Source organism: Rhinatrema bivittatum, chromosome 1 (assembly GCF_901001135.1).
Source record: "Rhinatrema bivittatum chromosome 1, aRhiBiv1.1, whole genome shotgun sequence".
Lineage (NCBI taxonomy): Eukaryota > Metazoa > Chordata > Amphibia > Gymnophiona > Rhinatrematidae > Rhinatrema > Rhinatrema bivittatum.
In genome coordinates, this window is record NC_042615.1 from 816,065,463 (window position 1) to 816,093,016 (window position 27,554).

The 27,554-nt window shown below is 44.1% G+C and overlaps 1 protein-coding gene across 1 annotated transcript in view; it reads right to left on the bottom strand.

The window, feature by feature from the left end:
- Positions 1-27,554, bottom strand: part of PHF24 (PHD finger protein 24) — a 182,578-nt gene that overhangs the window by 154,432 nt on the left and 592 nt on the right. The window lies entirely within an intron of this gene.

Genomic DNA, 27,554 nt, shown 5'->3' on the forward strand with positions numbered 1-27,554 from the left:
GTTTCTGGTTGGCATCACAGCAATGCATGTAAATATAATACACATCTTGTAATATTTTTACCTAAAAATTACTTTGAATGTCTTCTCCATGTAAAAGTTGTTATAAATTCATAATTTTGAATTGTGTGTGGGAGGGGTGCACAGCTCGAAGGTTCACCTAGGGCACCTAACACTCTTGCGTCAGCCCTGGCTGCACTGACTCCATGCGGGAATGCAAGATTCCATCTGGAGCTGGAGTGGCTCTCCCCAGTCTTGACCAGTGCTTACTTTTTCTTTCTTTAAAGCCAAGAAGGAACAGCATGGATCACTTCTAGTCCCCTATCTGTTGGAGTAAGTAAGCAGTCCAGAGCCTGGGGAGTTATAAAAGCAGCAGACTGTGTGGCACATAGTCAGTGGAAATGCCCTGGAGTGGGGATGGTGGTGCATGGAGAAGTGGCAAGCTACAGTCAAAGAAAGGGAGGGTGTGAGCCAGAAGAAAGTGCTTGTGCAGTGTTGGAGCGTCTTCTGTCTGAGGTGGCTGGGCTGAGCTCGGAGAGGGGGCAGCTAGCTGTGAAATTGTGAGCCTCCTGGAGAATGGGGAGATGCCAAGAAGGGTGGAAATGGGAAAGAGAGGGGACTGCTGCAGGCTGGCAGCAAGCAAAACGTTTATATACTAACGGCAGTGCTGGAGCAGGGCAACTCACTGTTTGAGCACATGAGCAGCAGCTCAACAGCAGAATGTGCATGTCTGTGAGAGTGAGTGTGTGTGTGTGTGTGTCTTTCTCTCTGCCACAAAATGTGCGTGATGATGTGTGCCTCACGCAGAGACACTCTCTTTCTGTGACACAAAATCCACCCACATACTAAGAGCAAGAATGTGTGTGTGTGTCTTTGGGTGAGAGAGAGAGAGAGACTCATACATATACTCTCAGATAGAGACAAAGTGGATGTTTGTGTCTGAGAGACTCTGTGTATGTGTGTGTGTGAGTGGATGTTTGTGTCTGAGAGACTCTGTGTATGTGTGTGTGTGAGTGGATGTTTGTGTCTGAGAGACTCTGTGTGTGTGTGTGTGTGTGTGTCTCTGACACTGGCTGGCAATGTGGTTGTCATTATTTGGCAACTGGTTCCAAAAGCTGATTGATTGGCAAGAGACAGACCAGGAATCCAGGATATATATATATATATATATATCAAATCAGAGATTGTAACCAAACCTTTGGGGATCCCAACTGACTGCATGGGTGGAAGGGTGACTGCCGCTCTGTTTGCTCACCCCTGCTCTGCTACTTAGTCATTTAGGGAAAATGTGAAATTCATGTTGGAGTCTTTTTGACTCAATTCTTCTAGACTCATTGTCTCAAAGGTCAGTTTGGCTTGCTTTTTGGAGCTCTTGAAGCATGCGCTGCAAGGAAAGTGCATGAGAGAGTCAGACAGATAACCCCTGGGCTGGTTTTGAAAAAAATCCCCCAGGCTGATATTTTCTTGCAATCGGCCCCTGGGCATCTGTTACCCTAATTCTCAGTATGAGCCTATCGCCAGTGCCTGTGCCAGTGCCCTTTAAGAGAGGCCAGTGCCTCTCTTAAAGGGCTGTCCCTTTGAAGAACAAAGGGACAGCCCTTTAAGAGAAGGAGGAAGGAGGCTTGAAGGCAAATGACACAACAGAACAGACATTTCCTCAGGCTCATTCCCACCTCTTCTGTTTCTAACAGCAGAGCGGCCGGAGGTGGTGTCTACCTGTGGCACACAATTGGAGTCTTGTACTTCACGACTGATATCCGAGAAGTGAATAAGTACACACGGACGACACGCCATGAAGAAAAGGGATGGAGGGCCCAATCTATGAAGAAAGGCCAGAGTTGGATGCACTTTCTTCTCCTCTCAATCTGTGTGAAAGGGATTATTCGAAAGATGCCGTAAACCAACCAAATCCACTCCATAATATGGTCACAGAAATCCTTGTAAAACTTTTGAGTTAGTGACATGTTTTGGAGCAAAAACTACTTTTACTTTGCAAGATGTGTTTGCAAATGCATAATTAAAAACCAGTAGGAATGACATAAATTAGAAGGAGAGAGCCTTGATAAAAAAAAAATTAAAATACAAAACCAAAACCTGCCACTTTTTTTTTTTTTTTTTTACTTTCAAGACAGGAAGCAGAAGGCAGCAACGTGAGTGTCAGATTTTCAGCAGATGGCTAGTTTCTTTCCAACAGCATGTGCCACCCTGGAGCCTGCCCACTCCTCCCGTGCAGCAGATGGAGTCGCTGGGAAGGAAGATGATTAGCTGTCTGTGACCTGCAAAGGGCTGGCCCTGCACCCTGACCAGAAACGCAGGCAACTGGGCCGTCAGAACGCCGCCATTTGCAAAGGAGGCAGCTAGCCCCCGAGTCCCTGGCTTTGCCCTTTCTCAGGGGGCGCGAGTACCAGCTAGGAAGCTCTCACAAAAGGAAGAAAATAGTTTTACATACTTGGCTTATTATTTGCAGCAAAAAATACACTGCTTCAGGACTGGCAGGTATCCTCCCCTCTTATGCAGTGTGTGATTGCTCGCTCTCTCTCTCTCTCTCTCTCTGAAGCATGCAGAATTAATGGCCTATAGCAGGGGTAGGCAACTGCGGTGCTGGAGTGCTACCGACTGATCTGGTTTTCAGGATATCCACAATGAACATGCATGAGATATATTTGCATACAATGGAGGCAGTGCATGCAAATATACCTCATGCACACTAATTGTGGATGTCCTGAAAACCAGACCTGTTTGTGGCACTCCAGGACCGGGGAGTTGCCTACCCCTGGCCTACAGGAATAGATTACAATCCCCCCTCCCCCCCAAAAATAGTTATATGGACAGTGTTTCAGCAAAGGTTTAACCTTATGCAGATGACAGCTGCTAGCACATAGATACGGTAATATTCTGGTAAAGCTGAGGTTTTGGTTTTCAGGCCCCTCCTCCATTACTGCTGGCCACAATTAGCAGCCTGTTTTGGTAAATGTTTGGCATAGTGCCCTGACATGACTTGAATCTATTTGGCAGCACCAGTACTCATGGGTTTTCTCCTGGGCCCGCCACCTTATCCAGGTCAACCCAAAAAGACTGATATAGTCCTGGTTTTGCACCCCGTGGCGTGCAAGGAAATGTAGTCCTGCTTTTCTTAGAGAAATCAGAGCTGCAACTTTATGCATGCCACAGAGCTAGCCTTGGCATATATCAGCCTCTTCCGCTTCACTAGGTGAGGTGGCAACCCTAGGTTGTACGCTTGTTTGACACAGAATGTACCATGTGGGTGGGAGGCAATACAAACTGTCACCCTTTTATGGCTTTAACGCTGAACATACTTTAAGAAACAAATACAAGGATTTTCTGTTCCTGCTTTCCCGTCTCTCTTCTTTCCACACTGAGCTCTGCATGACCTGTGAGTAAGATCCGTTTGACATTATAGGTCAAAGCAAACGAGCTTCATCTCCTTCTCCACCAGACAAGCATGCACATCCCTATATGCCATGGAGCAAAGCCAAGTCTGGCTCAGCCTTTCTTCCTGCTACAATTACTACTTTTCACTTCCATAAATGCTACTCGACGTATGCAGCATTGGCCCGGACCCATCTGCTGTCCTTGCTTCTAATAATGCATCTCTGCGCCTAACATTCATTGTGACGTAGAAGATGATGGCAGAAAAGGACCAACTGACCCCCACACAGTCTGCCCAGTTGCCATCCCCCTCTTGCTCTCTTATCCCTTTGAACAGATGAGAATATATGGAAAGCTCATCAGGCTTTCTCCATGGGTATTAATATGAAAATTTCCAGCAATGAGAGTTTTCCATGGGAGTAGAGCTTTTATGAGTCGTTGTTAATAGTCTGTTTCCTACAGGGCGGGTCTCCATCCCAAAGTCATATAGATCACTGCACTAGTCACTGGGAGGAGTCATTGACAGACAGGGTCACCGGAGAGGCGGACGGGGCCTGAGGCTCTTCAGGCTCCTGGAGAGGAAAGCACAGATTGCCTTCTTTCTTAGCTGAGAGAGCAGGTATTTGGTGCTCTCGGCTGGTTGGATTCAATTCTGGGAGGGACCCAGCTGCCAGGAACGCTCGGGGAGGGGGGGGGGGAGGTACTGTTACCTAGCCCATGGGATGCAGAAGTTTGTCTGGGAGGAAGAAAGCATCAAACATGCATTTGATTCTGACAAACAGGAGCAGCGGGAGTTCTGTGTTCCTACCTGGTTCTGAGGAGTAAGGGGCTTGTAAGACCATCAAGGGTGGGAGCTTTGAGAGGAGAAGATCATCTTGCTGCTTGCTGAAGAGGATCAGTAAGTATTGCTTTGGGAAATTTTAGGACTTAAAAAGGTTGGGGGAGAGGTGAAATAGTGAGGCATATTATTTTGTGTGCGTCTGGGCTGATATAAAAAGCAAGCCAAGGTGGTTGATGATCTAAGGTGGCCAAGCAGGTGGATAAAGCGACAGTAGAAGCCAGAAAGATGCTTGGCTGCACAGGGAGAAGAATGGTCAGAAGATAAAGGAAGGTGAAATTGCCCCTGTATAGGTCCCTGGTGAGACCTCACTGGGAATACTGTGTACAGTTCTGGAGACCGCACCTTCCAAAGGATATAAACAGGATGGAGTCAGTCCATAGGGCGGCTACTAAACTGGTCAATGGTCTTCATTCTAAAGCAAGGACCTGCTTTCCAGGTGATGCATTGCCCTCTCGCACAGAGGATGAGTCTCCCATGCCTACTGCCAAGCAGGGGAGGGCTAGGTAGGCTATGATAGTTGGTGATTTGATTCTTAGGAATTAAGACAGCCGGATGGCTGGTGGATGAGAGGATTGCCTGGTAACTTGCCTGCCTAGTGAGAATGTGGCGGACCTTACATGTCACCTAGATAGGGAGGAGCCAGCTGTCTTGGTTCATGTGGGCACCAGTGACATAGGAAAATGTGGGAGGGAGGTTCTGGAAGCTGAAATCCAGAACCTCCAGGGTAGCATTCTCTGAAATTCTCCCTGTTCCACGCGCAGGTCCCCAGAGGCAGGCAGAGCTCCGGAGTCTCAATGCTTGGATGAGACGGTGCAAGGAAGAGGGATTCAGTTTTGTAAGGAACTGGGCAACCTTTTGGGGAAGGGGGTCTTCTCCGAAAGAACAGGCTCCACCTTAACCATAGTGGATCCAGGCTGATGGCGCTAACCTTTAAAAAGGAGAGAGAGCAGCTTTTAAAGTAGAACAAGGGGGAAAGCCGACAATTACTCAGCAATGATTGGCTCGAAGGGAGGTACCTTCAAAGGATACTAATGATGCATTAGAGTTAGGGCATCCCAACAGAGAGGTTCCAAAAAAGCAAAAGTAGTCCATGGGCCTATAGGTAAAGAATCACCTGAGCTAAAAGATTTCAAATTATCCCTGTCAACTGAAAAGGAGGTTGTTAATACAAACAAAAAACACACTTTGAAATGTCTGTATGCCAATGCCAGAAGAAGTAACATGGGAGAGAGAGAGTGTATGTATAGCAGTGAATGATGAGTGACATAATTTGCATCACAGAGACCTGATGGAAGGAGGATAATTAAAGAAACAGTGCTATACCAAGGTACAAAGTATATTGCAATGATAGGGGGGAATCAACTTGATGGGGAGGTGTCTGGGAGGCATAGAGTCTAACAGGATAAAAATCCTGCAAGAGACTAAATGCACAGTAGCATCTTTATGGGTAGAAATCCTATGTGTGTTGGGAAAGAGTATATCAATAGGAGTACACTACCATCCACCTGGCCAAAACAATAAGATGGATGATGAAATGCTAAGAGAAATCAGGGAAGCTAACCAATTTGGCAGTGCAATAATAATGGGAGATTTCAATTACCGGAAATCAACAGAAGCAAACCTTGCACATAAGCAAGTACTCACATAAACATAGTGCAAGAAAGAATATGCGGTTCCATTGAAACTTCAAATTTACTTTTATTATAATAAAAAAGTAAATTTGAAGTTTCAATGGAACCGCATATTCTTTCTTGCACTATGTTTATGTGAGATTTCAATTACCCCAATATTGACGGGGTAAATGTAATATTAGGCCAGGCTAGAGAGAGAAAATTCCTGGATGGAATTTTTAGTGGAGCGCAGGATTTGGTGAGAGAGGTAACGGTGGTGGGGGCCACTTGGCAACATTGATCAAAGCATGTTCAGATTTGAATTAATGAATGGAAGGGGGATAATAAGAAAATCTACAGCGCTAGCACTAAACTTTCAAAATAGAATCTTTGATAAAATGAGGAAAATAGAAAAAACTTAAAGATGCAGCTACATAGGTTAGGAGTGTACAAAAGGCGTGGATATTTTTTGTTTAAAAATACCATCTTAGAAGCACAGTCCACATGTATTCCATGTGAAGAGGCATGGGGGTGGCTTGCAGGAATGACAGCTACTACCTGGAGATTAATACCCTTATTCAATAAACATACTCACTGTTAATGCTACTCCAACATTGCTCTATGCTTCAACAGCAAGAAGAATTGTGGAAAAAAGGATTTGCATTCACAAAAAAGCAGGGGAGTAGCTTGCTTGTTGCGGCAGTTACTACCCCAAACCAAATAAGCCTGATACTTCACTTTCAATTCATATCCAGCATAGCTCTCTGCTTCAACGGCAGAGGGGAATAAAGAAAAGAGGATTTATATTCAGGCAACAACCAATAAGGACTGAATTACATAGTCTGGGTAAACAAATAAGCATGGGTGTAGCTTGCTTGTTACGGCAGTTTACCCCAAATCAATTAAGCCTGATACTTCACTTGGAATACATATCCAGCACTGCTCACTGCTTCAACAGCAGGAGGAATAAAGAAAAGAGGATTTATATTCAGACACCAACCAACAAGGACTGAATTGCACAGGCTGGGTAAACAAATAAGCATGGCAGTATCTTGCTTATTGCGGCAGTTAATACCCCTAACCAATTAAGCTAGATACTTCACTTAGATGCAGTTCCAGCACTGCACTCTACATCAATGGTGGGGGTGGAAGGTAACTAGAACCAAAAGGTTACTAATAAGGGCCAAGAGTAACAGATAAGTATGACAAAAAAAAAATGTGTGAAAGCTTGCTGGGCAGACTGGATGGGCCGTTTGGTCGTCTTCTGCCATCATTTCTTTTTTTTTTTTTTTTTTTTGATATATGTTTTTATTGTGAAATAATAGTACAGCAGAGTAACTCAACAATAACAGTAATATGATGACATAGCAAAAACAGAACAGTACACACTCTGGGTATCTCAACAAGTATGAACAAGAAAAACATAAGAATGTGGGTACTGAGTGTCACTGAGGATTAGGTTAAGTATCAAGCGAGTCCAGTGGATACCTCACAAATGCAATTTATACTATAACCCTAACAGTTCTGTTCGGCAATACACCGGCTAATAAACAAATATATGTCAGCTTCTATTCCCTACCCTGCCATCATTTCTATGTTTCTATATTATGAAAGATGAAAGGAAGGCCAAATGATTGCTGGCATGGTTAAAAGGCGAGCTGAAAGAAGCTATTTTATCCAAAGAATTTCGTTCAAAAATTTGAAGAAGGATCCATCTGAAAAAAAAATAGGAAAAACCATAAGCATTGGCATGCTATATGAAAAACATTGATAAGACAGACTAAGAGAGAATTTGAAAAGAAGATGGCCATAGAGGCAAAAACTCATAATACAAATTTTTAAAATATATTTGAAGCAGGAAGCCTGTGAGAGAATTGGCTGGACCGTTAGATGATCGAAGGGTTAAAGGGGCACTTATGGAAGATAAGGCTTTCCTGGAAAGACTAAATTAATTCTTTGCTTCACTGTTTATTAATGAGGATGTTGGGGAGATACCTATTCCGGAGAAAGTTTTCAAAGGTGATGATTCAGATGAATTTTTGTTGAAATGGGGAAGTACTTGGAGGAAGAACTAGAAAGATGGGAGAAAACGAGAGATGTGGAATAACAATGGATCAAACTAAAAGGAGCAATTGCTGAAGTGACTAATATACATGTAACCCTGCCTCCACTGAACACACAGCGCCACTTCTTACTGCAGTTACAATAACCTATAGACTTTCTTCTCTCACAATCTAATTTCATTAATCCATTTTTCATCAATCTCAATATAGTTATCCACGGGACCTAGCTAGAGTGTCTAAGAACCTTTTTCACTTGCAACTCTGTCAATTAACCCTAAAAAATGCTAAACCAACATATCCCTATCAGACACCATCGTCTCCTTCACAACATGTCCCCTGTTCAAGAACTACCAATTAGAAATCCCAGATCTCTCATTCCAATCATGATCTCTCCCCTAACACAGTTCCTAGGACTAACTCTGCTCTCAGTAACTCTAGTCAATGCACAGTCTTTGACCAAAAAGACTCATATCCTCAACGACTATCTTTTAGACAGTAACCCTGATATATGTGCCATCACAGAAACCTGGCTAAAAAACTCGGACATAGCACTAATTAACCAACTACCCACTCACAAATACGACTTTTTCTCAATTCCCAGACTTAAAAAACGAGGGGGTGGCTTGCTATTAGCCACGAAGAAAGAATTCAGACTAACATCATATCCTATTAAGTTGAAATCTTCAATAGAAATTGGATTATTCAAATCGAACCTCCTTCAAATACTGCTAGTTTATGCCCCCCCAGGAACCCTTGATGCTGACGCCTCCCCCCTTATAGAAACCATTGTAAAACATATTAACACAGATTCCCCTACCATAATTATGGGAGATTTTAACTTACACCTTGATGCTTCCCCACTCTCAGCCAATTGTGAAGCCCTCCTCACTTCTCTTAGCGCTATGGGATTCACTCAGATTATCAATAATCCAACCCACAAAGCAGGACATACATTGGATCTTATTTTCATCAATGATAATTTCCTCTGCTCTAGGGAACCTACATGTACCCCCATCCCCTGGTCGGACCATTTCCTGATAACAACGACCCTCTCCTCCAAGAATAAATCTATCACCACTCAGCATCTCTCCACTATTCACTTCAGAAAATCTTGCGCTTCAGACATTCTCAGCGAGCAGCTCACCAAGGAACTCACAAACCTAGATATATCCAACCCCAACTCTGCCGTGCTTTCCTGGCATAAGATCACGGAAAAGGTAGCAAACAATCTGTGCCCTTCAACCTCAAAATTAATTAATCCAGCAAAAAAAGGAAACCAACCTTGGTTCACCAGTGAACTCAAACGGATAAAGCAAGAACTACGCCAAAAAGAAAACAGATGGCGCAAAGCCCCTTCACCATCTACGCTATCATCATACAAAGGAACCTTACATTTTTACAGAACATCCATCCTAAAAGCAAAAAAACAATACTATGCCAATAAAATCCATGACCTCCTATATGATGCAAAAGCTTTATTTTCATATGTATCACAAATCACAAAACCAATTCCTCCATCAATACCAGACGAACAGGCTCAATTCAAGGCAAATGAGCTAGCCTTGTTCTTTCAACAGAAGATTTCAAACACTATCGCACTTCTTCCAACCAAGACAAACTCCTCAGCCTCATACATCTCTAACCACACACTCAAGGAAGCTAAATTCGACAACTTTGAACTAACTTCCACAAAAGAGATCGAATCCATCCTAAAGAGGCAGAAACCATCCAGCCACCCAACAGACAACATTCCCTCCAAATTACTGCTACTCATCCCAGACTCAATCGCAGGACCTCTGACCAACATCATAAATTGCTGCCTAACACAAGGTCTGTACCCAGATAGTCTAAAAAATGCTTCCCTTAAACCCCTCTTGAAAAAACACAATCTAGACTCCAGCATTCTAGCTAATTTTCGTCCAATCTCTAATCTTCCTTTCCTAGCCAAAATTACAGAGAAAGTAATTAACTCCCAGTTATCAGATTACTTAGAAGAAAACAATATCCTTTCCTCTTCCCAATATGGTTTCCGCAAATCACGCAACACAGAAACCCTGCTCATCTCACTAACAGACCATATTATTATGGGACTGGACAAAGGACACTCATTTCTTCTAATCCTTCTAGACATCTCAGCAGCCTTCGACACGGTCAACCACTCCATCCTCCTAGATCGCTTGTCAGACATTGGCATAACCGGATTAGTCTACAGCTGGTTCAAGTCCTTCCTTGATAACAGAAACTTCAGGGTCAGGATCAATAACAAAGAATCGCCATTGACAAATTCTTCTCTTGGCGTCCCCCAAGGATCCTCCCTTTCTCCCACCCTTTTCAATATCTACCTCCTTCCCCTTTGCCATCTGTTAACAAGTCTCAACCTCATTCATTACATCTACGCTGACGATGTTCAGATTCTGATTCCCATAACAGAATCCATCACCAAAACTCTCTCGCTTTGGAAAAATTGTCTTCAATCTATCAACAATCTCCTCAACAACCTAAATCTGGTCCTCAACTCCGCTAAGACTGAACTACTATTTATCTCCTCCAACCCAGACAACCACCCTCCACAAACACACCACAGTTATCATCTCACCCTCGCTCAAGTAAGAGATCTGGGAGTAATCCTTGACAACCGCCTTAACTTAAAGACCATGATCAATACGACTACCAAAGATTGTTTCCACAGACTACAGGTGTTGAAAAGACTCAAACCCCTCCTTTATTTACACGACTTTAGGACTGTTCTCCAATCCTTAATATTTGCAAAAATAGATTACTGCAGTGCTCTTCTCACTGGCCTTCCCAACTCATCCATCAAACCACTTCAAATGATTCAAAATGCTGCGGCCAGAATTTTAACCAACACCAACCGAAGAGAACATATTACTCCCACTCTCCGAAACCTACACTGGTTACCAATCTACCACAGAATCCTTCACAAATCTCTCATCCTGATACATAAGTCCATCCATAACTATTTTCATCTTGACCTTGAATTCCCTCTCAAACTCCATACTTCCATCAGACCAATTAGAGAAATCCATAAAGGAACGCTACAATCCCCTCCAACCAAAGCTATTCGCCTCGTCTCGACTAGGGTCCGAGCTTTTTCTTTTGCAGGTCCAAACATCTGGAATAGCCTCCCCGCAGACCTCAGGCTAGAACCATGCCTACTAACATTCAAAAAAAAACTTAAGACTTGGCTGTTCCAACAAGCCTTCTCGGATCCTTCAGACTCACAATAGACAAACAACCTATTCACGAGCTACGGAACCATGCTACTATTTTGTTGCCTATTATTATGATTATCCTAACTCCTCAGATAATATTGTTTCCTGTTTAATCTGAATCCATTACAACTTTTGTGTTTAAGTTATTGCCCTTCTTGGGCCTTTTATTCTTCTTACTTCTAAGCTGTAAAGCCTCCAAGTTTATAGTCCTTGTTTAATGTAACTTACTGCTCTCTTCTGATTATTTTGTACTGTTCCATTTCTGTTACAAGTTTTCTCTATCCCCCGTTTGATGTAAACCGATCTGATATGGTATTTAACCATGAAGTTCGGTATAGAAAAATGCTAAATAAATAAATGTAAGAAAAGCAAGAAAAGAATGAAACCTATCTGGTTCACAAAGGAGGTGGCTGACAAAATAAAAGATAAAAGAACAGCATTCAAGAAATATAAAAGATCCCAAAGGGAGGAGCACAAGGAAGAATATCTGGTAAAACTGAGGGAGACGAAGAAAGTAATCAAGAAAGTGAAAAATCAAGTGGAAGAAAGGATTGCCAAATAGGTGAAGCGAGGTGACAAAACATTTTTCAGATACATCAGAGAAAGGAGAAAAGTCCAAAGTGATATAGTGAAATTGAAAGGTGAAAAGGATCAGTGGTTTGAGACAGATGAAGAAATGGCAGAAATATTAAACAAATACTTCCTTAATAAGAAACTGGAGGGGAGTGGAATGGATGAAACTCCGTTTACGGAAGAGAATGTATGGGAAGAGCGAGGAAAACTGAAAGTGGACAAAGCCATGGGGCCTGAGCTCAGAGATGTGCTGGCGGCTCTGCTGCGTGACCTGTTCAATAGATCCCTGGAAACGGGAGTGGTGCTGAATGATTGGAGAAGAGCGGTGGTGGTCCCTCTTTACAAGAGTGGGAGCAGAGAGGAGGCTGGAAACTACAGGCCAGTTAGCCTCATCTCGGTGGTGGGAAAAGTATTGGAGTCGCTGCTGAAGGAAAGAATAGTGAACTATCTATAAGCAGCAGAATTGCTGGATCAGAGGCAGCATGGTTTCACCAAGGGAAGGTCCTGTCAGACGAATCTGATAGAATTTTTTGATTGGGTGACTAAGGAATCGGATCAAGGAAGAGCGCCTGATGTTATCTACTTGGATTTTAGCAAAGCTTTTGATACGGTCCCGCACAGGAGGCTTGTGAATAAAACAAGACGTTTGGGAGTGCGTGCCAAGGTAGTGGCATGGATAGCAAACTGGTTGAAGAACAGAAGACAATGTGTGTTGGTAAATGGAACTTACTCAGAAGAGAGAGCGGTGATGAGCGGAGTGCCGCAAGGGTCATTGTTGGGACCGGTCCTGTTCAATATCTTCGTGAGTGACATCACAGACGGGATAGAAGGTAAGGTTTGTCTATTTGCGGATGATATCAAGATCTGCAACAGAGTGGACACGCCGGAAGGAGTGGAGAGAATGAGACAGGATTTAAGGAAGCTGGAAGACTGGTTGAAGATATGGCAGCTGAGATTCATTCATTGCCAAGAAGTGCAGAATCATGCATATGGGGTGTGGAAATCCGAAAGAAATGTATTCGATGGGGGGTGACGGGCCTATGTGCATGGAGCAGGAGAGAGACCTTGGGGTGATAGTGCCTAACGATCTGAAGTCGGTGAAATTATGTGACAAGGCAATAGCTAAAGCCAGAAGAATGCTGGGCTGTATAGAGAGAGGAATATCAAGTAAGAAAAGAGAAGTGATTATCCCCTTGTACAGGTCCTTGGTGAGGCCTCACCTGGAGTACTGTGCTCAGTTCTGGAGACCGTATCTCCAAAGGGACAGAGACAGGATGGAGGTGGTCCAGAGAAGGGTAACCAAAAAGGTGGAGGGTCTTCATCGAATGACTTGAGGAGAGATTGAAGAAACTAAATATGTATACCCTGGAGGAAAGGAGGAACAGGGGTGATATGATTCAGACTTTCAGGTACTTGAAAGGTTTTAATGATCCAAAGTCAACGACAAATCTTTTCCGTTGGAAAAAATCAACAGAACCAGGGTCACAATTTAAAACTCCAGGGAGGAAGACTCAGAATCAATATCAGGAAGTATTTCTTCACGGAGAGGGTTATGGATGCCTGGAACGCCCTTCCGGGGAAAGTGGTGAGGACCAAAACCTTGAAGGATTTCAAAGGGGTATGGGATAAACACTGTGGATCCATAAAGTCTTGAGGATGTAAATGAAGAGTAGAGGCATAGGGGGTGGCTTGCGTGAATGACGGCTACTACCTGGTGATTAATAACCTTATTCAATAAACATACACACAGTTAATGCGACTCCAACAATGCTCTATGCTTCAACGGCAAGAGTAAATGTGAGAAAAATGATTTGCATTCACAAATAAGCGTGGGACTAACTTGCTTGTTGCAGCGGTTACTACCCCAAACCAAATTAGCCTGATACTTCACTTTCAGTGCATATCCAAGCAACTCTTTGCTTCAGTGGCAGGGGGAATGAATAAAAGAGGATTTATATTCAGACAACAACCAATAAGGACTAAATTTCACAGGCTGGGTAAACAAATAAGCGTGGGAGTAGCTTGCTTCTTATGGCAGTTACTACCCTGAACCATTCAAGCCTGATACTTCACTTTGAATACATATACAGCGCAGCTCACTGCTTCAACAGCATGGAGGAATGAAGAAAGGATTTATATTCAGACAACAACCAACAAGGACTAAATTGCACAGGCTGGATAAACAAATAAGCGTGGGAGTAGCTTGCTTGTTATGGCAGTTACTACTCTGAACCAATCAAGCCTGATACTTCACTTTGAATACATATACAGCGCAGCTCACTGCTTCAACGGCACGGAGGAATTAAGAAAGGATTTATATTCAGACAACAACCAACAAGGACTAAATTGCACAGGCTAGATAAACAAATTTATTTTATTTGAGTTTTATATACCGTCATTTGGTGAAGCCATCACAACGGTTTACAAGATTCAAAAGGTAGTATCTTAACATATGCGAATTAAGGGTATAACAGGATACATATTATATTCTAAGATGAGCGGATAAGGGGAACGGAAAGGGAAAAGATTAGTGGGAGATGGGAGGTGGGTGGAGGTGCTGCAGGGGGAGGGGTGAAGGAAAGAGTGGGGAAAAGGAGGGTTACAGGGGTGGGGAAATTAGTTAAATGGAAAGTTATTCATTTTTAAAGTCCGACAAAAAATCATATTTGACTGAGACGGGTTTGCTTGGTGCTGGTCTATGTCTTGTTTTTGTGTGGTTTCAGTTGGTAATTCTGTTGTTGTGTTTGGATGTTTTGATACTTGATTGTCAATGTAGACTTTGTAAAACAGCCATGTTTTTAGATCCTTTTTGAATGTTTTGAGGTTAGGTTGGGTTCTCAAATCTTCTGGGAGGGAGTTCCATATTTTAGGGCAGGCGATGGAAAATGCTTTTTCTCTGGTTGCTGTCAAATGAGCATCTCTGATGGGGCGGACTGTTAAAAGGCCTATGTTGTTTGAACGTAAGTTTCTTTGGGGATTAGCTTGGGAGCAGCGTGCCTATTGCAGCAGTTACTACTCCTAACAAATGAGGCTTGAGACTTCACTTTGATGCAGCTCCAGCACTGCTCTCTACATCAAAGGCGGGGGTGGAAGGAAATTAGAACCAAAAAGTTACCAATAAGGGCCCTGACCTCAGCGGTCAGAGTAACAGATAAGTATGAGAAAAATAAGTGTGAAAGCTTGCTGGGCAGACTGGATGGGCCACTTGGTCTTCTTCTGCCGTCATTTCTATGTTTCTATGAACAATCAAATCACGATGAACCGGAAGATACAGTAGGCCAGATTGACAAATTGAAGAGTAGCAAATTACCTGGACCAGATGGTACGCACCCCAGGGTTCTGAAAGAACTGAAAAGTGAAATTTCACATCTATTAGTAAAAATTTGTAACCTATCATTAAAATTGATATTGTACCTGCAAAATGGAGGGAGGTCAGTGTAACCCCGATATTTTAAAAAGGCTCCAGGGATGATGCGGGAAACTATAGAACGGTGAGCCTGACTTCAGTGCCGGAATAATGGAAACTATTCTAAAGAAGAAAATCACAGAACATATAGGTAGACATAGTTTATTGGGACCCAGTCAGCATGGCTTTACCCAAGACAAGTCTTGCTTCACACATCTGCTTCATTTTTTGAAGGGGTTAATAAACATGTGGGTAAAGCTGATCCAGTAGATGTAGTGTATTTGGATTTTCAGAAGGCATCTTGACATGGTCCCTCAGGAGAGGCTTCTAAGAAAACTAAAAAGTCATGGGATAGGAGGCGATGTCCTTTTTTGGATTATAAACTGGTTAAAAGACAGGAAACAGAGTAGGATTAAAAGATCAATTTTCTAGGTGGAAAGAGGTAAACAGTGGCGTGCCTCAGGGATCTGTTTTTTAATATATTTATAAATGATCTGGAAAAGGGTATGATGAGTGATGTGATCAAATTTGCAGATGCACAAAATTATTCAGAGAGTTAAATTACAAGTGGATTGTGATTAATTGCAGGAAGATCTTGTGAGAGTGGAAGATTTGGCATCCAAATGGATGATGAAATTTCATGTGGACAAGTGCAAGGTGATGCATATAGGGAAAAATAACCCTTGCTATAGTGACACAATGTTAGGTTTCATTTTCGGAGCTACCACCCAGTAAAATGATCTGGGTGTCATTGTGGAAAATACATTGAAATCATTGGCTTAATGTGCTTTGGTGGTCAAAAAAGCAAACAGAATGTTAGGAATTATTAGGAAGACAATGGTGAATAAAATGGAGAATGTCAGAATGATTCTGTATTGCTCCAGAATACTAGGTGTAATTCTGATCGCTGCCTTTCAAAAAGGATATAGTTGCACTGGAGAAGCTACAGAGAAGGGCAATTAAAATGATAAAGGGCATAGAATGGCTCCCCTATGAGGAAAGGCTAAAAAGGTTAGGGCTGTTTAGCTTGGAGAAGAGACGGCCGAGGGAGGATATAATAGAGATCTACAAAATCATGAGAGGTCTTGAACGAGTAGATGTGAATTGGTTATTTGTTCTTTCAAATAATAGAAGGACTAGGGAGCACTCCTTGAAGCTAGCAAGTAGCTCATTTAAAACAAATCAGAGAAAATACTCTTTCACTCAGGGCGCAATTAAGCCCTGGAATTCATTGCCCGAGGATGTGGTTAAGGAAGTCAGTGTAGGTGGATTTAAAAACGTTTGGCTAAGTTCTTGGAGAAGTCCATAAACTGCTGTTAAGACTTAGGGAATAGCTACTGCTTATTACCATCATTAATAGCTTGGGATCTATTTAATGTCTGCCAGGTACTTGTAACCTGGATTGGCCACTGTTGGAAACAGGATGCTGGGCTTGATGGATCCTTGGTCTGACCCAGTAAGGCAACTTCTTATGTTCCTAGGAATCCAAATCCCACCCATTTCTCTTAGGCAACCGGAAGTAACTATGGGGGTCATTCAACAAAACGCAATGGGCAGTTATCGCTTGCTTTAGGGCATTAGGCACGGGATTACACCCTAACGCACGCGATAACTACCACATCACAACAGTAAGTTTTAAATTAGGGAAAGCGGCAGGGTAAAAAGATGTTTCTGCTGGTAGCGCTGCGGACCATAATGTTTTAGACATTATCGCTGGCAGCAGCGCCAGAAATAACACCACCTTTTTCAGTGGCGCTAAGGGGGCGATAGTGTGCGGCATGGTAACTGCGACGAGTGAAAACGCACAGCTGCGATGCGCCCGGCTGCACACTATCACCCTCCCTCCCCTTTTCTGGCCGCGGCGCGTCATTGCGCTATATTAATAGCGCAATGGTGAATCCAAGCCTCAAAATTTACGCAGATGATATACAGTTCATCATACCTTTTACAGAGTCCTGGTCTAACCACAATAAAAACATGGCTTTCCCACAATAGACTCAAATTAAACACAAGTAAAACAGAATTAATCTACTTATCAACCGTACCTGACTCAGCTCACCGACCACCACCAGTTTTCACTTTTCAGAACCAACCCATCAATATAAAACCTCATGCAAAAAACCTAGGTGTAATGAAGATTCTAAACTGGCAATGACTGATCATATATCTGAAATCGTAAAAAAATCCTTTTTCAAAATATACATGATAAAAAAAACTCAAACCACTCCTTCTTCCAAACGACTTCAGATTGATTACCCAGGCATTAATCCTATCTTCACTAGGCATCTGCACTGGCTCCCAATTTCATATCGTATAACGGATAAAATCCTGTCTACAATACACAACCTACTCTACAACACCAATTCCATCTGGCTATGCTCATTATTAAGAATTTACAGACCTACCAGACAACTCCGCTCCCTTGACAAATGCATTCTTGAAGTACCTACAGTAAAATCCATAAGTCTAGCATTAACCCGTAAACGAGCATTTTCTGTCGCCGGTCCAATACTGTGGAACACACTCCCAGAACATATCCGTCTCACAGCCAACCGTACAGAATTTAAGAAACTGCTAAAAACACATCTTTTTACCCATGCATACAATTTATATTAAGTTTGTTACATTACACTATAATTGTTAATTTAATTGTCTATTTTATGAATTTTAACATGTTTGTATATGAATTTATGAACAGTTTGTTAATATGTATTACTATTTGTGTATGTGCAATTATGTAAACCGCCTAGACGGATAGACCCCTACCCACTGTGCGGTATATAAGAATTTTAAATAAAATAAATAAATAAATAAATTTGCATTTCTTTTGTTTGTTCAAGCTCTAAGCAAGTTTTTTCTGTATTTTTTTTTTGTATCACTGAACTGTATCCATTGTTTGGGTTTATTTTTTTATTTTCTGTTTATAATCTTTTAGTTACAATTCTCAAGATATACTTAAACCAACAAATCTCAGGTTGTACAATAAGAGAAAAATATATAAAATTTAACAGGCAAATATAACTTCAACCTAAAGATCAAGTCCCCGATATTGGAGAATTCAAGACACAATCTAATAGGTAATTTGCTAATAAGATAAATAAGGGGAAAGCAACTAGATCCAGAGATTATTAAGAAAGAGACGTCTCTATCAGTTGTTTTTGTCTGTAAAAGTTTAAATTTTGTTTTGGAAAAATACTCATTATGTGGAAACTTTTATTGAAAAATCTGTGTTAAGTGATCGTCTGTGTGCATCCTCAATCTAATTCTCTCTTCACCCAATTGAAAAAAAAATCGATCAGATGCATTGGTCACGACCTTCTTTTGATAAAATCCAGGCTGTTCAGGAATCAAGACTTTAGCAAAGGGTGATTGGGTGAAAGGAATCTGATCCAATTATTCAATTGGGTGACGAGAAAATTAGATCATGGGCGTGCACTGGACGTGGTTTTAACTGGAGTCCCGCAAAGCTTTTGATTACTGTTCCCAAGGTGGTGCACGGGATTAGACGTTGCTTGGCTGATAGATGACAGAGGGTAGTGGTAAATGGAAGTCACTCTGAGGAAAGAAAGAGTAGAGGCTAGACTCTCATTTTAGTTCATTTATTTCTTTCGTAGGCTGCCTCCATTCGTTTGGCGCATTTCGAATGAAAAAAAAAATGCATTTCTTCCATTCGTGTTTTCATTTTCCATTAAAGCCGATGGGGGGGAAGCAATGCGACCTATTTTTGTGCTCCAAAATTGGGAGGTTTTCTAATCAGTTCTAATGAAATTTGAGGGTGGACATCCTCAGATGTGGAAGGGAGGGGGGGGAGGGGCTACAAGGCACAAAGACAGTTGCAAAGTGGCACCAGAAGTGGGCATCATAAAAGGGCAAAAGGGTACCAGCGGTGGCAGACGTTCTCCAAAGGCACCATGAGAAGATTAACGCAGCAGCAAGAGCAGGAAGAACACCCCAAAGCTTCAGAAGAGAGCACCAACAGCAATGGCATGGACCCCCCACCGCCGAAGGCAGCACGAGTGGGGCAAACTGGCACCAAGAGTGGCATGAACATCCTATATGTGGCACCCTGGAAGAGGAATGAAGCAGCAAAGGTGGCAGGAAATACCCCAGGGTATTGGCAGATGTGACAAAGTAGCAACAAAAAAGAGCGTCGTGAAGACTCCCAAGACACCATGAGAGGCGCAAAGCAGCCACCCACAGTGGCAAGAGAACCCCAAGATGTAGCATAACGGTTACCGCAGCAAGGCTGAGCGGCAGCAGCAGGGCAGCGGGGCAGAACGATAGCAAGACGCCTAAATCCTCTGCACCGCCATTCATTCCTCTTCCCTTTGCTCGCAGGGGCATAATTGAATTAGAAGTGGCTGCTGAGGTTTTTGATGGCACAATACACTTTATTGATACTCCGCCTCTCACCAGTAACACCGCCTGAGTTTCTGCCTGTCACACACACTCAATCAAGCTGACAGACTGAGTCCAATTCAGCGATTAGCAAACACACTGCCGACTTGCCGAAGCAGAATTAGCAGCGTACTAGTAGCTGGCTAGTGGCTAGGGCTATCCCTCACAGTATGTGAAAAAATGTCACACACACAGTATATGTGTATGCACTGCAAATTAACTCGTTTTGCACAAAAAAAACCAAACTGTGACAGAAAATATACTGCAAGGCAGCACTTCTGTTCTTTCTCTGCCAGTCAAGCAGCGCATACGGTGAAGACGGAGGCAAAAAAAATCACTTTCTCTGCTGTTTGCTTTTTCACTGGCACTGCCCTATGCCCTTCTCCAGTGAACAGGAAAAAGTCAGCAGCACCTCTGTCTCTCATTCACAGTGAAAGCAGTGCACTGTGACTGCAGCAATGAAGATAACAAAAAAAATTCATCTCTCTCCTTCTTATCGTGAACCTTTTCTTTGACTCTAAGAGAGCTGAAAAGACAAGCTTATGCTCAGAGTTTTCAATGGGAGGACATCAGCAGCACTTGATCTGGATGCCAGCTATAGGCTACTTAACAAATGCTTCACTGTGATTGGTCCTCCATCCTATCTACTTGCCTACTTCTCTTGCCCTGGCTCCAGGCTGGCTGCTAACTCACACAAGCATTGCTTGGTTGCTATAGTTACCCATCTCACAGCAGCACTTTTCACTGGGCCATAGACTTGACTGGGAAAGGTAAATGAATGAGACAAACATTTTGTTTACATTTCTGGACACCCTCCATTTGTTTTGGGGGACTTCAAAGGAAATGAAAATGATCTCATTCATTGCGCTTTACCCATTTGTTTTAAACAAATGCACATCCCTATTAGTAGAGCGCCTCAGGGATCGGTTCTAGGGCCAGGGCTGTTCAGTATCTTTGTTAGTGAGATTGCAGAGGAGTGAGAAGGAAAAGCTTGCCCTTTTTTTTGTGGATGACACTGATTTGCAACAGAGAGGACACCCATATAGAAGCAGACAGAATGAGAAATGATCTAAGAAAGCTTGAGGAATGAGTAAATGCTTGACAGCTAAGATTCAATACCAAAATATGTAGCAGTGAATTTGGGGTGCAGAAATCCAGAGGACCTGTGTGCGACGCAAGGTAAGAGACCAACGAGCCCAGAATGGGAGAGAGACCTCGGGGTGACAGCATGTGATGATCTGAAGAGAGCAAACCAGTGTGACAAGGGGGGTCATTAGGGTTGGAGGGATGCCGGGCTGCATAGAGAGAGGCACAACCAGCAGGAAAAAAGAAGGTGATAATGCCCCCGAGAGGCCACTTGTTGAGGCCTCACCTGCTAAATTCTGGGGGTCTTATCTCAGGAAAAACAGAGTTAGGATAGAAGCTGGCCAGGGAATGACAATCAAAACGATGTGGTGTCTGCAGCAAAAGACGTTAGAGGAGACTCGAAGCCCTACTGCAAATGTGTATACTCTAAAGACGAGGAGAGGTATTAAAAATGCACAAGAACCAAACCTTTTCCAATGGAAAGGAAGCTGTAGAACGGTCGTGATATGAGCTCCAGGGTGGTAGGCTCAGGAAGATCATCAGGAAAAATGTGGTGGATGGCTGGAATGCACTCCAGGAGGAGGTGACGGAGACAAAAACAATGATGGCGTTCAAAGGGTCGTGAGATAAACACGGAAAATCCCTAGCGGCAAGAGAGTGGAAATGGAGCACTGAGGAAACTTCTAACTTTTCTGTATGGAGGTAAACTTCACAGAGCAGCAGTTACAACCCCAAAAAAGAAGGCGAAGAGGTAACTTACAAAGTGGCAGTTACAATCCTTAACAGAGGGCATGGGGGATAATCTGCACAGCGTGGCAATTATAACGCTAAACAGAAGGCATGGGGGATAATCTGCACAGCGTGGCAATTATAACGCTAAACAGAAGGCATGGGGGATAATCTGCAAAGAGCAGCAATTATAACCCTAAACAGAAGGCATGGGGTAACCTGTATGGAGCGGCAATTACAACCCTAAACAGAAGGCATGGGGTAACCTGCACAGAGCGGCAATTACAACCCTAAACAGAAGGCATGGGGGATAATCTGCACAGAGCGGCAATTATAACCCTAAACAGAAGGCATGGGGTAACCTGCACAGAGTGGCAATTACAGCCCTAAACAGAAGGCATGGAGGTAACCTGTATGGAGCGGCAATTACAGCCCTAAACAGAAGGCATGGAGGTAACCTGTATGGAGCGGCAATTACAACCCTAAACAGAAGGCATGGCGGTAACCTGTATGGAGCGGCAATTACAACCCTAAACAGAAGGCATGGAGGTAACCTGTATGGAGCGGCAATTACAACCCTAAACAGAAGGCATGAAGGTAACCTGTATGGAGCGGCAATTACAACCCTAAACAGAAGGCATGGAGGTAACCTGTATGGAGCGGCAATTACAACCCTAAACTGAAGGCATGGAGGTAACCTGTATGGAGCGGCAATTACAACCCTAAACTGAAGGCATGGAGGTAACCTGTATGGAGCGGCAATTACAACCCTAAACAGGAGGCATGGAGGTAACCTGTATGGAGCGGCAATTACAACCCTAAACAGGAGGCATGGAGGTAACCTGTATGGAGCGGCAATTACAACCCTAAACAGGAGGCATGGAGGTAACCTGTATGGAGCGGCAATTACAACCCTAAACAGGAGGCATGGAGGTAACCTGTATGGAGCGGCAATTACAACCCTAAACAGGAGGCATGGAGGTAACCTGTATGGAGCGGCAATTACAACCCTAAACAGGAGGCATGGAGGTAACCTGTATGGAGCGGCAATTACAACCCTAAACAGGAGGCATGGAGGTAACCTGTATGGAGCGGCAATTACAACCCTAAACAGGAGGCATGGAGGTAACCTGTATGGAATGGCAATTACAACCCTAAACAGGAGGCATGGAGGTAATCTGTATGGAGCGGCAATTACAACCCTAAACAGAAGGTATGGGGGTCCCCTGCACAGAGAGGCCGTTACAACCCTTAACAGAAGGCATGGGGGATAATCTGCACAGAGCGGCAATTACAACCCTAAACAGAAGGCATGGAGGTAACCTGTATGGAGCGGCAATTACAACTCTAAACAGAAGGTATGGGGGTCCCCTGCACAGAGTGGCCGTTACAACCCTTAACACATTGCTGAGCAGACTGGATTGAACATTTTGGTCTTTATCTACCCCATAGCTCCCATGCTGCCTTATTACTCTCTAAACTGCATTAGCAAAGGCAATACAGACCAGAACGATGGGTAAAAGAGAAGAACACTGAGCTGCAAGTCCTACAAGAGAGAGCAGGTGAGGCATGACAGGTTACATATATACAGTGTACATCTCAAGCATGCATTAAAGCATTGCCTCCAGATGAGTATACAGATGCAGTATATACAATATAGAAACAGAAAATACGACAGCAGATAAGGACCATTAGGCCCATCCAGTCTGCCCAATCTCATGCATGGTGCAATGCCGTCGACCTGAGTTGTTGATCTCTGGCTTTCTCCTCACTTCTTCGCAGCTATGGATCCACGTATGCTTATCCCAGGCTTCCTCGAATTGGTTGTGCTTTCGCTCCCTGAAAAGATCACTGCATGAAGCTACAGGCCAGCCATCCTCCCAGTCCCTCAGGCTGAGGTTTCTATAACCTGATGTAGCCCAGGATTTTCTCTTTTATTTATAAGGCAACTCAAGGTAATAAGCTTGTTAAAGACATTAAAAGCTTATCTTCCCTGTGCACAGATCCGCCAGGCAGCATTTCTTCTCCTCTAGGTGTTTCCTATCATCTTTCTGTAAAAGATAGGCAGCCCTCCTGTCCTCCTGCAAGATATTAGTAGTTATGCTGAGGCAGTTAGGCTGTAGGGGAAAATGCTGATACAAAGACTTAAATGCATCACCAGACATGGGGGTTGAAAAGGAATTATTTTCAGTGTTGTGAAATTAGCTACAGATGCACAATGCTTTTTTCTTTGCCTTCCCTTGGATAACCATGTTGAGGAAGCTGTGCGATAATTATCACAATCAGAAAATTGCATCTTGATGGACCTCTGGTCTACTTTCAGCCAACTCCAGTACTTAAATTCCTGTTCCTTCCGCTGTCTCTCCATGGACGGCTCATCGTTTCCTGAAGTTGAAAATGCCAAAGGCTTAATTCGCTTCCTGCTATTTTTGAGCACTGGAGGGTGACTATCTTGGGCTACTTGGGATTTTGTGACCAGCAACCGTTACAACAAGGGATATTCGGGGCAGTTACAAAATATTCAGCTTTCTGTGAAAAAAAAAAATATATATGCGGGGCGCCCAGGAGGAGGCATCACCGTTGATGGGCTATTAATAGTTGCCACTCTACCCTGAACCGACCCAGAAATGATTGTTCACCCACAAACCTATGTGGTCTTTATTCTCCTCCCGGAGCTCCCAGATCCAAATAAAACTACTGCTGCCCGTGGCTGGAATACCTCCAGGCCACAGTAACTTTGCCACTTTTATTTTCTCTCTTTCTCAAGGCAGAAATGGAGTATTAGTAGTTGTATCTGACCTGGAAAGAATGGAAGCCTTTGCAGGCCATGATACCATTTAAAGGTCCGGTGCAAAAATAATGCTGTGCTCTGTGAGTTCTCCAGATTATAGAGGGGGTCAGGTAAGCTCTCCAGCGGATATTTAAAGAAGGCTGAGCCACCCGGGACCGAAGGATGGACCGGCATTTCTAACTTCTCGCTGCACTTTGTGCTGCCAGCCTGCTCCGTCCCATTTCAGGAGTTGGTGGTAAGTCTAGATATGCCCGGGGAGCATTGGCCAGCCGAAAACCTCAAATAACGTGGGTTTGTTTGACTTCTCTGAGCATCCAGGAACTTCTCACCAAATGTTTTCAGGCAGAGGAACCAAAGAAATGTATTCCGACAGGACTGCAAACATCTTTTGACTGTCTTATTTCTCTAAGTCCTGATTGGGTGTGAAGGGGGCGGGGGGGGAACAGGAATTAATCAGGACCTTGGTTCCTCCACAATCCATACCCATTGCCTTATTCCTTGTGTCTTGCCTTCGTTTTATTTAATTATTTATTTTAAAAAATGTATTTATCGCCGGGCAGAAAATACCTTCTTAAGCGATTTACAACAAAGTACAAAACACAGAAACTAAAACTGCATAATAAGATAATAAAACCTTCTGGGACAAATTGTCTTCATTTCCTGGGCTCTATCCCTCTCTTGTCATCTCTCCTACCAAATTGCTCGTCGTTTCCCATCTAGACTTCTGCGTTTCTCCCATTGCTGGACTCTCTATCTCCTCCCAGCGTCTCCAACTGGTTCTGTGTGTGGGCTGCTCAGCTAAGCAACAATCATCCCAATGACATTTTGCGTCTCAATGACTCCCACCGGCTTCAGCTTTGCATTCAGTTCCATGTTTTAGTACGGACCTATTCGACATTCAATGGCGCGGATGCCCCTACCTCCAATCTCTGACTTCCCATGAGCGCCCACCGCATACCCTTGGATCACAACATGCCGACCATCAGCACTCTCAGTCGTGCTCCAACAGCTTCCTCCCAACTCTGGGATATTCTGTCACTTTGCTTCTGTTCCCTGTGCTCTCCTACCTCCTCTCTCCTTCTATAATCTCTTGCACCACCATATTTTTTCCCTGTGACTGTTCATTTCAGTTACAGACTTTATGGTGCTCTGCGTAAAGTCACCATCTGAAAATCCATTATAATGAATTATTCTATATATGTTTATTAATTTCACAAATTTAAATTCTCACTTTTCATTCCCATTCCCCCCCCCCCCCCCTCAAATCTCTCCTGCCCGCTCCACCACCATCTCAGCTTTCTCTCCCCTTTCCGTTCCTGGTTCCCCACAAATTTCTCCTTTTCTCAGCGCATCTGGTTCCTTTTCTGTTTCCACCTTTGGCTTTCCTTCTCTCCCTGATGCTCAGCTCTGAACCAGTCCCCACAACTCCCTTAGTGACTGGCTGACTCGAAGGGTCGTCCAGGTGACTGCAGCCCAGCACCTTATAGCACGACCCACGTCCGTGACTGCAGGACATCTGTAACCGTACCTGGAACACTGCTGCATCCACCACCACCTGCAGGCAGATGGACGCCTGTGCACGGAGGGGAACACAGCAATCTCTGGGGCTGATGCAATACGCTCAGCGAGTCGCCCCCAAATGCAAAAAAGAAATGCGCGTCCAATACGCACTCAGAAATGAACGTCTGCCCAGAGCAGGTATTAACTTCCGGGTGCCCCCCAAAAATTGTACAGAAAAGCAGAAAACACTGCTTTTCTGTACATCCTCCAACTTAATATTGTGGCAATATTGTGGCAATATTAAGTTTGGGGAACGAAAGATTTTTTTCATAAAAGTGTTGGCGGTCGGGTTCGGGAAATGGACGCCCAGTTAACCAGCGTCCGTTTTCCGAACCCATGGCTGTGCGCCGGTTAGGAAAAAACGCACGACAATAAATTCAGCGTCCGTTTTCTTAACCGACAGACAGCTGTGGGCAGCCGACCTCTCCTGGGCGCCCACTGACAAGGAGGCGCTAGGGGCGCACAATCTACTCTAGCGCCCTCCTTGACAGCACGACCCCTCGTTTAAATATCGCACGGCGCCTGGGGGCGCATTAGGGAAGCGGGTGCTGAACACTCAACGCCGGCTTTCAGCGCATTTTTTTTTTTTTTTTTGCATCGGCTCCTCTGTGCATAACAAATTCCATTAGAGCAAAGCCTTGCTAATTACAAACTGTAAGCATGTCCCTTAGTATTCAGTTCCCTAGAGTATTTCTCCGTCAGACACTCTGCCAAAACAGCCTTACTTCCCAACAGTTGGTGTTTTATAAAGCAGGACCACTGTCACTTGTACTTACACAGCTAACAATAGGACTTCCTAGCCAGAGACTGCAGGGCTCACTCTGCATAATCGGTTTTATCTTCTTCTTATTATTATTGCAATTAAACTGTTCCAGTTGGTGCTCTTCCCCCCTTGGCAAGTGAATCTTATCAGGGTTTCCATCTGGTGACTCTCTGGCTAGTCACATGCAACATGTTTGCGCCTGAAATCAACAGGATCGTCTGCAGTGTGTGAACCCTTGCATTGGATCAATGACTGTAAGGATTATCCAAAGGCGGTGTTTTGAGACTGCACCTGATCCCTTTGGTTTGATCGGAGGAAAAGATGGAGCTTGCACGGTCTCAAAAGTTCACAAGGGGGCACCCTTCTCGGATACAACTTCCCAGGCTCCAGAAACAGGTGCATGAGGCCATCTGACAGCCAAGCTAAGGCTTAAAGAGCACAGAGCTGGTGGGGGTGCCTGCCTGATAAACCTGACTCCCTGGGTTTCCCTGCAAAGGCTCGCCCAGCCTTTTAAATGACAGGGTTGACTCAGCCCCCAAATGCGGCTTTAACTGCCCTGCCACAAGGAGGCGCCGTAGAACAGCCCCCAAATACCCCCATGTTCATGCCCAGGCTCCACCTGACTGCCTCAGCAGCTGTCATAAGGCAAGGGGCACCAAGTCTTTTCCCCCCAGGAGATACAAAATGGGGAGGAAAAAAAAAAACCAACAACCACCCTTCCGTACATCTGGTCCAAGATGTCAGAAGGTCAGCAAGCTATGGCCGCGCTTCTCGGAAACACCTCCAAGCTTTCGAGTCGCGGTGGTCAGCCACGACCCTTCCCCTGCCTGCCTGGCCAGCCTGCCATGGCCATCGCCCTCATTAACCGACGCCTCGATGGCCAGGAAGATCCTCTGCAGAGCCCTCCCCATCGCATCGTGGGTGATTTTGTGGGTCACGGCGGGCGGGGGAGGCTCATTCAACCCACGCCCTGCCTCCAAACTTCACGGTCTCACTGATCCTTTGCATTTGTCATTCAAAGCCACCAACAACCAAAAAAACCGCCCGAGCGACCGACCCAGCAGGCGCGTTTTATCCGAGGGCAGGCGCGCGCACACACAACACACAGGGATCC